The sequence below is a fragment of the Peromyscus maniculatus genome, chromosome 2, assembly GCF_049852395.1.
Source record: "Peromyscus maniculatus bairdii isolate BWxNUB_F1_BW_parent chromosome 2, HU_Pman_BW_mat_3.1, whole genome shotgun sequence".
NCBI classification, from domain to species: Eukaryota; Metazoa; Chordata; class Mammalia; order Rodentia; family Cricetidae; genus Peromyscus; species Peromyscus maniculatus.
The window spans coordinates 39697073-39708198 of record NC_134853.1 but is presented as its reverse complement, the minus strand read 5'-3'; the positions used below and the strand labels follow the sequence as shown (position 1 = coordinate 39708198).

Below are 11126 nucleotides of genomic sequence, written 5' to 3'. Positions count from 1 at the left end.
CCTCAAACCCACAGAGCTCCATCTGCTTCCTGGTGCTGGGAGTAAAGGCGTGCATCACCATGGCCAGCCATTAATTTACACTTGAAAATAAGTTTCAACATTCCTAATCTAAAAGTCTGAAATATGATACAATCCAAAACCTGAAACTTTCTGAATGATGCCATGATATCATCAGTGGAAAATTCCACACTTGAAAAATTGCTTTATATATAATATCATTTAAAATAGTATCTAAATGTAATTATCTTAAATTTTTGTTTAATATGGATGTGCTTAGACTTTTATTTCCTCACTAGGACCTCTCATTAACTATATGAAGTATCCCCAAATCTGACAACATCCTGAAATTCTGAACACTTTTGGGTCCAAGCTTCTCAGGTAAGGAACACTCGACCTGTATTCTTCCATCTTGTATCTGTAGAAGTGTGATATATCTATAACTAAATTCAACCTAATAAGAATTTTATTCTGGTGATTCAGACTAGTCATCTTAGCTACTTGAGAAATTGAGGCAGGAGAAATGAAAACTCAAGGCCAGCCTAGGAAACTTCTGAGACTCTATTTCAAAACAAAAAGTAAAAGGATGGTTGGAGAGGGATGTGTAGTTCAGTGGTAGAGCTCTTACCTAGCAGGCACAAAGTTATTTAAGTTTAATTCCAAGTATCAGTCCCAGAGTATGGAGGCATTTTAATAATATACAAAACAAAAATGTAAAGCAAAAAGTCATTGTCATAGTATCAACTGGCAGTGTCTTCTTCATGTGTTGCAGGACATGACTGTAACCTAAAATTGATGATGTGTTATTTGTTTTTATTTATTTAAGACAAGGTCTTACCCTGTAGCTCAGCCTGACCTTGAACTCACTAACCAGTCCAGGCTGGTCTATAGCTGCCTTCCTGCCGGCTCTTTTCCAGGATGGAGCTCTGTACATGTGCCTGCATGCCAGGCTCAGCGTGCCTCTAACCTTACAATCAACAGTGTTTTAGACTTGTCAACATGCAGCATTTAAAGAGCTGGTTCCACAGTCAGGGAAACACCTATTTAAGGCTGAGTAGCTAATAGGCCGTGGAGCTGAGATGTAACAAAACAGCGTGGGCCCAATGCCTGGGTCTGAAGGGTCGTGTATGCGCATGTGCTGGGCTTCATACCGTGGGTTGGCTACGTCTTCTGCCCTTGCCTGCGGTTGGTTCCTCAGCTTCCCCAGAGCATCTGAGAGACTCAGAACATGCTTCCTCTTCGGTTGCTGCGATCCATTTCTGTTTCGAGGAAGGCACTAAGGACTATGAAATGAAGGACACTCACTGAGGCTTTAATACGGTGAGAACGAATGAACTCTGTGGGCAGAGGGAGAGACGCGGGGCCCGATGGGCACTCCTGATAGTGCTGAGGAGATGCTCCTTCACGTGTCTTCTGCATGTGACCTGGTTCCAGTTCCTCAGCCAAGCAAGTGCTGCTGTGGAGATTGAAGGTTTAGGGCATCACGGTACCCAGACGGCTTTATTCACCTTTAATGCATTGAAGTGTTCTTCTGCACTAATCAAGACATTTGGAAGTTTGTTGTTATAATTATTTGTTTAATTCACCTTCCCTATTGTGCCAAGTCCACAGGTATTTTCATACCTGGTACTAAGTAAGTGTTCAGACTTCATCTTGATATGCAGTTTTCCCAGCCTGGAGGGTCCTCGAACTGTATTCTTATTTTACAAATGATACTGAAGGGTGTGGTTCCAGAAAGACTATGTGCCCTGTTTTCTCTCAGCCAGAAAGGGGCTATCAGCACTGCTACTCCAGCACTCCACTTATGGTTCCCATTTTCATCTCAAGGCCAGCATCTGTGTCTCATGTGTTCTTCCAAGAGAGAATCTGGAGCCACTTTATCATACCCAGAGGCATAGCTTGTAAGAGTTAATTCGCAATGCTTTGGTCATAGCTGGATACTGACTGGATGGCTGAGCAATGGATGAATGCATACATTCCAGGAGGGAAAGTGGGTGAAGTCCAGTAGCAGCGCTGGAGGTAGGCCCCGCCACGCATGGGAGCGGTAAGCTTGTGAGCAAGCAAATGTACTACCAGAGTGCTGCAGTCACTGCTGAGAAGCAAGGATCTCATGTGGCCTCTGTACCCAAACCTGTCTGCCTGTGCTTTCTGCCTTCCCTTGTGGAGAGATCTGCCTGGGAGGCTCCTGATGGAGGCATCAAAAACCCAGGACACTCTCAAGACACAGTGGTGACTTGGATGTGGAAGGGGCCTGGCAGTAGATGTAGTACTGGTTGTTTCATCACCGAGGGTGAGGGCTCCACGCTGGCTTCCCTGCCCTAGGAACAAGCTCCCTTCCATGCACACAGGTCACAGGTGTCATAGTGCAGACCAGCAACAATCACACTTCTGGTTTCTCCTCTTGTTGATTGTTTTGAGCATGGCTTTCAGAGGGGCTGATGTAGAAGCTGTGTGTCTGCTTCCATCCTCAGAATGCTTAAGGGCTTCATGCTCACTGCACAACCTTCATCCTACACTTGAAAGTCTGAATCAGTGACTGAAGTTGGGACTACAGATACATCTTGGAAAACTTGCTAAGCATGTTTGGGGCTCTGGTTTTGATTCCCTGCACCACCAAAAATATTTTGTCTTTTTAAAAAATTATTTTAAGGTAAGGCTCCCTTTTGGGTTTGTTTTCTTTTCTTTCTCTTCAATCTCCCCACTTGGCCAGGCAATCCTTGAACTCATAGCATCTGTCTTGCTCTAGCCTCCTGAATGCTGGTATTACAGGTGTGAGCTACCACCCTTTGCTGCTTCTTTGGTTTGCATAAGGTTAACCCATCCAGAATTCAAACGCAGGTCCAGTTAAAACAAGAAGACAGTCCTTTACAAGTGGTTTTCTTTCTTTCTCTGGATGTTTGGTGTCAAGATGACAAGTGGCTGGTAGGTGTGGGATCTGTGTGCGAAGTCTCTGACATGACCACACTGAGAATGTTTATTGTAGAAAGGGACCTTTTGCCCTGTGAAGTCACCTCCTCCGAGTCACCAGTAGCTTTCTGAGATTCTATCACAGGAAATTCCTGGTGGTCCACAAAAGCAGTCTTTGGAGTGCAGCTGCAGGGAGAGAAATAATTGCTGAAAGAGACAGTCTAGGAACTGTGTAAGGGGAGCTGAGCACCTGGGCCCTGGGCGATGCAAACTGGAGAACTCTGAACAATGTCAAAATGAACCAAGGGACAAAGGTCAATAGAATTCTTATGGAATACACTCTGTCAGTGGGCACTAGAGGGTGTCCCTTCTGTCCTAATTAGATAATAGAAAACTGCTGATTTTTAAAATTTTTTTCTTGGGGAGATTATGTTTTGATACATTTTTAAAAAATTACTTAGCCTAGTGTGGTGGTGCACACCTTTAATCCCAGTCCTTGGGAGGCAGAAGAAGATGGATCTCTATGAGTTTAAGGCCAGTTTGGTCCACAAAGTGAGTTCCAGGACAGCTGAGGCTGGTACACAGAGAAACCCCTGTCCAGAAAAACCAAAAATAAATAAATAATAAAGATAAAAATTATTACCGGGCGGTGGTGGCGCACGCCTTTAATCCCAGCACTCGGGAGGCAGAGCCAGGTGGATCTCTGTGATTTCGAGGCCAACCTGGGCTACTAAGTGAGTTCCAGGAAAGGCACAAAGCTACACAGAGAAACCCTGTCTCCAAAAACCAAAAAAAAAAAAAAAAAAAAAAAAAAAAAAAAAAAAAAAAGATAAAAATTATTTTAGTTTATGTGTGTTTTGTCTGCTTGTATGTCTGTGTACCTTTTTGCACCATGTATGTGCCTGGTGCCCAGGGAGGCCAGAAGAGGGCAGATGCCCTGGAAGTGGAGTCACAACTGTCCGTGAGCTGTCCTGTGGAGCTGAGAACTGGGTCCTCAGGAAGAGCAGTCAGTGGTCTTCACTGCTGAGCCATGTCCCCAGTTCCCGGATGCAGCTTTTCTGAAGCTGTGAACCTGAACCCATAACTGTCTCATCCTGTACTCAACATTTGTCATCAACACATCAGCTCCAAAGTTTGAATAAGACAGTGGCATGCATAAAATATTAGATCGAGTAACTAACTACCAACCAACCAAGCAATTAGTTAATTAATTTTTCAGGGCTGGGAATAGGTAACAATTCTACAATTGAAGTAGATCCCTCACCTAATGCACCAAATTGTGAATGAATGAAACTGATTCACACAAGTGATTTCAACTGAAAACATTGGCAGGACCCAAATACTTTATAGATTTTTCTGTATCAAGCCTGTTAGCTGGCTGCCCAAGTCTCCTGATTCTCTGGCCCCCGATGTCTTTTCTGGAAAGAAGGAATTTTCCTGAATCTTTTTTTTTTAAACAAATAAAATGTATTTACTTAGAAACATTCAGAATGCCAACAAAACAGCTGCATTTTTTTTTTTTTTTGCAATTACAGAGTGGTATTCAGCTAATAGAACAACAATTATCTTCGTAATAAGCTGCATCAGAGACAACTGAAGATGAAAAAAATAAAACAAAAACAAACAAACAAAAACCCTACCGTCCCCATATATAACTAATTTGTGCTGTGCACCAACAAGAATCTGCTTTAAATTTCCATGCCAATTTACAACCCCCAGACTGTACCAGGCAAGGTTAGTGGCTATTGAGAATACCACCAGGACAGGGCTATCTAAAGACACATTCGGTAGTGTGTTAACTAGACAAAAAAAAGACACTGTACAGTTTAAAAACAAATCTTACACGGCCTTAGATTTCAATTTTTTTCTTTAAAAGGAGTGAGTTGTGTACAGGGGGTTTAAATGCTTTATAGACAAGAAAAAAACTGCGCTAGAACCAACTTATCATCATCATCTTCATCTTCCTCTTCCTCTTCCTCCTCTTCCTCATCCTCTTTATCCTCCTCCTCATCTTCTTCTTCCTTCTTTTTCTTGCTCTTTTCAGCCTTGACGACCCCCTTCTTCGCCGCCTCGGGTTTTCCTTTAGCTCTGTAGGCAGTAATATCCTTCTCATACTTCTCCTTCAGCTCGGCAGCCTTCTCACAGGGCTGCTTGTGGTCTGCAGCGGTGTTGCTCCACATTGCAGTACATTGAGCTCCATAGAGACAGCGCCCGGGCCAGCGCGAGACGGACGGGCACTGGGCGACTCTGTGCTTCGCGGAGGAAAATCAACTAAACATGGGCAAAGGAGATCCTAAGAAGCCGAGAGGCAAAATGTCCTCAAATGTGCAAACTTGCCGGGAGGAACACAAGAAGAAGAACCCGGATGCTTCTGTCAACTTCTCGGAGTTCTAGAATAAGTGCTCAGAAAGGTGGAAAACCATGTCTGCTAAAGAAAAGGGGAAATTTGAAGACATGGCAAAGGCTGACAAGGCTCGTTATGAGAGAGAAATGAAAACCTACATCCTCCCAAAGGGGAGACCAAAAAGAAGTTCAAGGACCCCAATGCACCCAAGAGGCCTCCTTCTGCCTTCTTCTTGTTCTGTTCTGAGTATCGCCCCAAAATCAAAGGAGAGCACCCCAGCTTGTCCATCGGGGAGGTGGCGAAGAAGCTGGGGGAGATTTTCCTGAATCTTTACTCCTCCAGACTCAAGATCCTGGAATTGCATGACTTCCCATATCCCTGCGTAGGAAGGAGCAGACCACACCTGCCACACGGTCTGGGGGCAGGGTCTGGATGAAGTGATGTGTCCTTAAGATGTGTCTTCAGGGTATGCTGAGGGCTGGTGGGTGGTGTGTGCATCCCCTTTCCCAGGAGTACCTACCTCTCTGGCTGGAACGTGAGAGTGGAAAGGAGCAATGCCAGTCTAGAAGATCAGCTCAGGGGGAAGCAGAGGCTGCGCTCTCTATGGTAATGATAACCCATCACTGCAGATTGTGTCTGCCCTTTCTGAAAAATCAGTAACTGCCCTTTCTGGGGGCCCACATGACAAGTCTAGAATTTGCATTAAGTCTTTGTGTGTGTGTGTGTGTGTGTGTGTCTGCACACGGGAAGGGTGTTGTGTGTCCATGTATGTGGCAGTTGGGGACAGCCTCAGCTGCTGTTCCTTAAGCACTGTCCACCTTGTTTTTTCAGGACAGGGTGGTTTTTTCACCATTCTGGAAATCACCAAGTAGGCTAGCTTGGCTTGCCAGAGGGCTGCAGGACCTACCAGCCTCAGCCTCCAGCATTTTTACGTGGCCAATGCGTTCAGTAGCTCACTTGACTTGGCTGTAGCAGCTCTCTTCCTCACCAAATTTTGTCAGCCTCCTCTGCTCTGCCTGCAGTGGGCTTCAACTCTTGGCATTCTGTGTCAATTCTGTGTCACAAGATTGAATCCATAAAACTTGGTGCAGCCACATTCCCCCATCCTCTGCATCTGGTCACCTGCCTCATTTCCATGGGAGGTCTGGCCTTGCTGGCTTGTCTCCAGCAAGACTGTGGTCATTCCATTTTGTTCAGGACCCCACTTTCCAAACTCTGGTGTTTCCTTTTAATAATTCCCCACTTACTGACTCCACCGTACCCTGGATTATGTCCCCCTCCCCATAGATGTGCTGAATGGACCCCAGTTCTCCACTGAGGCCCTTTTCTTCCTGTGGCTACAATACTGACTGACTTCTGTTTTTATTCACTATCTCCTCTAGCTCTAGTTTACTCTGAATCACCCTAAAGGCCAAAATTTCTTTTGATGTCTTATAAATTCCATAATAAGAGTACCTTATAGGGCATGGGTGTGTTCTTGGTCTTCTGGGCATTAAGGTTGAAGGTTTGGGGTAAGACAACTTCACAGGGACCAATGCAGTTCTGAAGTCAGGAGAAGTTCAGTCATCTCTGTGGCCTTCTTCTGGCAGCCTGTACATTCCAGTCATACACTTCCCACCAGCCATAACAACTGGTGGAAATTAATAAATTCATTTATTGGGAGAGGTCATAGGTCAGCAGGAAGATCAGTCCCAGTTTCCCAACAAGAGCCAGTAGCCATCTTCACAGCATGGAATATTTGTAGCAAACTGAAGTGGTTTGAATTCTTGAGGAGCTCAGCAAGGTTAAGGCAGTTCTCTACTCGAGAAGATTTTAAATGATCTCATCACAAGGAAACAGGAAATATTCAAGGTAGTAGATAAGTTCACTCTTGCTTGTACAGGGATGTTCTTAGCAGTATTCTTTTTAAGATTTATTTATTTTTATTTTATGTGTATGAGTGTTTGCCTGCATATATGCATGTGCATGGTGTGTGCTCCTGGTGCCCTCAGAAGCCAGAACAAGGTGCTGGTGAGCCACCATGTGGATGCTGGGAACTGAACACCAGTCCTCTAGAAGAGCAAGAAATGCTAACTGCTGAGTCAATCTCTCGAGCTCTAGAAGCATTATTCTTAATAGCCAAAAAGCAGAAATGGCTCACCAAATCATGAATGAAGAGAGAAATATGTCTACCAGTGCAGTGGGGGGCTTGTAAGTAATAGAAAGAGATGAGGTACTATATCTGCCACACTACCAAATCCCTCAATGAGAACATCCCACTGGTGAACACAGCCAGGCCTGCAGGCCACACTTATGATTTTCTTCACCTGACTGTCCAAAACAAGAAAATCTCTAGGGACAGTGAGTATATTGTGCTTTTGGAAGGACGGATGATATGTATACATGTATATATCTTTATGAGTTCGTATGTGTAGTTTGTATGGGTATGTATGTGTATGTACTCATGTATATCTGTATACTGATGTGCATATGTGTGTATGTATGTATGAATGGGTATATGTGTGCATGTGTGTGTTTGAGTGTATTGTATCTGTGTGAATGTGTAGGTGCATGTGTATGTGTAAATGGGTATGTATGTGTACGTATTCATGTGTATCTGTATAACAATGTTCATATATGATATGTATGTGTGTGAATGTATGTATGTGTGCACATGTGGTGTGTATATGTGTGTGCATGTGTGAATGTGTATATGTGTGCATATGTGTGATGTTTGTGTGAAACTGTTAGGAAAATGACTGATAATGAATTTCTATTTAGAATGATGAGGATATCTTAAACTCAGCTCATGGCAACGCTTGTAACTTGTGTGAATAATACTGAAGTTAAGTCGTGCACTTCAAGTGTGTGAGCTCTTTGCTGTGTGAGTAACTGACACATGGGTAGAGAGTGGCAGGATATTAGCCATGCACTTTCTAGTCCCTGCTGAGCATGCTGTTCTTCCCCCTTACTGATGCTAGCCCTGCAGTCCGAAGGAGGCTTTATTCAGTTGTGAGAGGAAGTGAGCTGCTTCTCCTCCCCTTTTCTTCTTTGTCTGAGTCTCATAGACAATAATATCCCAAATGACATCCTCAGGCTGGTGTTTTGATTAGGGAGAAAAACAAAGATGATCCAATACATTGAAAAACATGCTGCTTTGGCTAAGGTCAACTGAAAGACCGTATGTATGTATGTATGTATGTATGTATACATGTATGTATGCATGCATGTATGTATGTATGATTGTATGTATGTATGTACGTGTGTATGTATGATTGTACTCTTCAAGTTTTAAAGATGATGTTCAATTGCCCAAAGTATCCTTTCTGTTTGTTCTTGAGATAGGACCTCACCATGTTGGCCAGGCTGGCTTGGAGTTCTCTGAGTGCTGGGGTTAGAGGCCTTCCCTACCATGTCTAGGCTGTGTGAGCTTCTGAGACTGGCTTGTTCACAGCTCATAAATTCTCTTGAGATCCATCTGAGTTGCCACCCTTGTGTCTCAGGAGTTTGTTCCTTTTGAGTGGTGTTGTACAGTGTGGCCAAACCAGGGACACCAAACCATTTAGGCCTGAAGGTATACTGGTTGTGTCTAGATTTCTTGTGTTCAGGTTTTTCCATTCTCCCTGAGATTCTCCTTTGGCTTCTGCCTCTGGTGCTGAGATTACAGAAGCAGGCCACCACACTCAGCTCACAAAGGATACTTTTTAAGGAATAAATATTTGCATGCTGCCTAGTTTTTCCCCTTGAACGTATTTAAAGCACACATACATGCAATCCCTGGAATAAAACATTTCTGACTCTCTTATTTTCATCTTTTCCAGCTCCACCTGTAGCATTTCTCCTTTGATGCTTCCTGAGTAATGGTCAAGACAGAAGAGGAGAGACTGCTCAGAAACGGTGGAAAGTTGAGATTTTCGTGCTACTCATAAGCTTTCAGGTGATGTGCCCATAAGGTCAAGGAGGCATGAGGCCTGAGGCTCCTGAGCCAGACACAAAGAACTTTAATAGCATGGCTTGAGTTTTCACATTTTTTCATTCACACCTCTATTTTGGTGGGGTAGGCTTTTACCCATCCTGAAAGATATCTACAAATACTAGCAAATATTTATAGCTCCAAACAGTAGGACTGATTTCAGTAAAGCCCAACTCCCCATCCCCAGGCCCATTTTCTCCAGTCCAGATCCCTCGTGGAATCTTCCTTCCCACATTGGGGTTTACCTGAGCACAGGTGGTACATCTAAAGGTAGTGTCTTTAACTAGGCTTTCCAAATTTGAAACATAATACCTGAGTCTAAGAAGTTAATTTTTTATGGCCCCTAGCTGAGTGGCTTGGTGGAGATTCATAACCAGTTACCTTCCAGACTTGCAGGAAGGATGGTATACTGTTGGCAACATCCACCATTTTTGTTTATCAGTGTGGCTAGTTCTTGCTTTACCCAGTCATTCTTGCCCTGGCTGTATGCTGAGTGGTCCAGTAAAGTGGGCTTCAGCAGGGCTACCAACACCTGGAGAGACCTCATTGATTCTAGGACCACTTTCTTGGTGGCCAAGTCAGCCACTCTGTTGCCTCTGGCTTCTGGGGAATCCCCTTTTGTGGTTTCCTTTATAATAGATAACTACCCTCTTGGGTAACCAGACAGCTTTCAATAGGGCTAAGATTTCTTCTCTACTTTTTGATTTCTTTTCTTACAGAGGTTGGCAGTCCTCTTTCCCTGTCTAGAGCCCCACTGACATAGGCTGTGGCAGAAGCATGTTGGCTGTCAGTGTATGTGGTGATAGCCTTGTCTTTTCCCCAGTGGAGTTCTTGAGTAACAGCTAAAAGCTCAGCTCCTTGAGCACAGGCTTACAGACTGTGTTCACATGGTCTTATCTTGGGGCACCACCACTGCTTCTGCATACTCAATCCCATCTTGAACAAAACTGTTTCCATCTGTGAAATGAGAGCTAAAGGATGTATATATGAATATAAATCAATTTATTAATGGGTGCTATGGGAAAACAGACTCACGGATACAGGATAAGGCAGATTGCAGAGTCCTTCCGTTTTGACCAGGAAAGATGGGGATTGACACATGCCACTCCATACTGCCTGATTGGGTCTCCACTACCCAAGAGAGAGCGACCCCCTCTCTCTCCTCTTTTAAGTGTTCATGTAGGCAGAGAAGAAGCCAGGCCCTAAGGCTCATACACCAAAACTATTGGCGGGACAAATTCCCACAATACCTCCCTTTTTGTCTAAATAAGAAAGTTCTAAACCTAATAGAAAACTATATATAATAAGAACAATTATCAAGTATTGTCCAGGAGAAAGAAAGGGTAATAACATAAACAAAAATGAAACTACAACCAACAATAACAACATCAAGCAAGAAACACATACTAAATGTCCAGGCCAAAGGTAATTGGCAAGTTACAGAGATTACTCCAATAGCTGTCCTATCTTGAAGAATCTAAATCTTGTATCTGATATGCTCTTAGATAAAATACAAGAGGATTGTAACTGTAACTATCTAGTCTTCCACCCCATCTAAGATCTGAGAAAGAAAAATAATATTACTTGAGTGAGCAGGAAGCAAGAACCTTCTGAAAAATGCAAGAAGTGATAGAGACAGCTGGTGCCTGCTTCTCTGCAACATTGGGGCATCCACTTTTGGCTACAGGCCTAGAATATCTGGCAGACCATTTTCAGAAGCATGAGAATTTGAAAGACTCTTCTACACTGTCTTGGCAAGGTTCAGCAGTTGCATTTTCTAGTGTCCTGCTTGTCGGGATTGGACAGAGTGCTCCCTGTCAGCAGTCAAGGCAAGGGCAGCACTTTGCCTAACAGCCATTTTTTACCAAGAAGAAGACAAACAAAAATCAACAAAATGTATTTCCATTTATTTATATCTTTAAAAGT

General features: G+C 43.6%; 1 long non-coding RNA gene across 1 annotated transcript in view; it reads right to left on the bottom strand.

The window, feature by feature from the left end:
• Window positions 1-562: 562 nt before the first annotated feature.
• Window positions 563-11126, bottom strand: part of LOC143271817 (uncharacterized) — a 30751-nt gene continuing 20187 nt past the window's right edge. Inside the window, exon 3 of the long non-coding RNA XR_013049013.1 lies at window positions 563-3090. This is a non-coding gene — a long non-coding RNA (uncharacterized LOC143271817). The remainder of the gene's footprint in view (window positions 3091-11126) is intronic.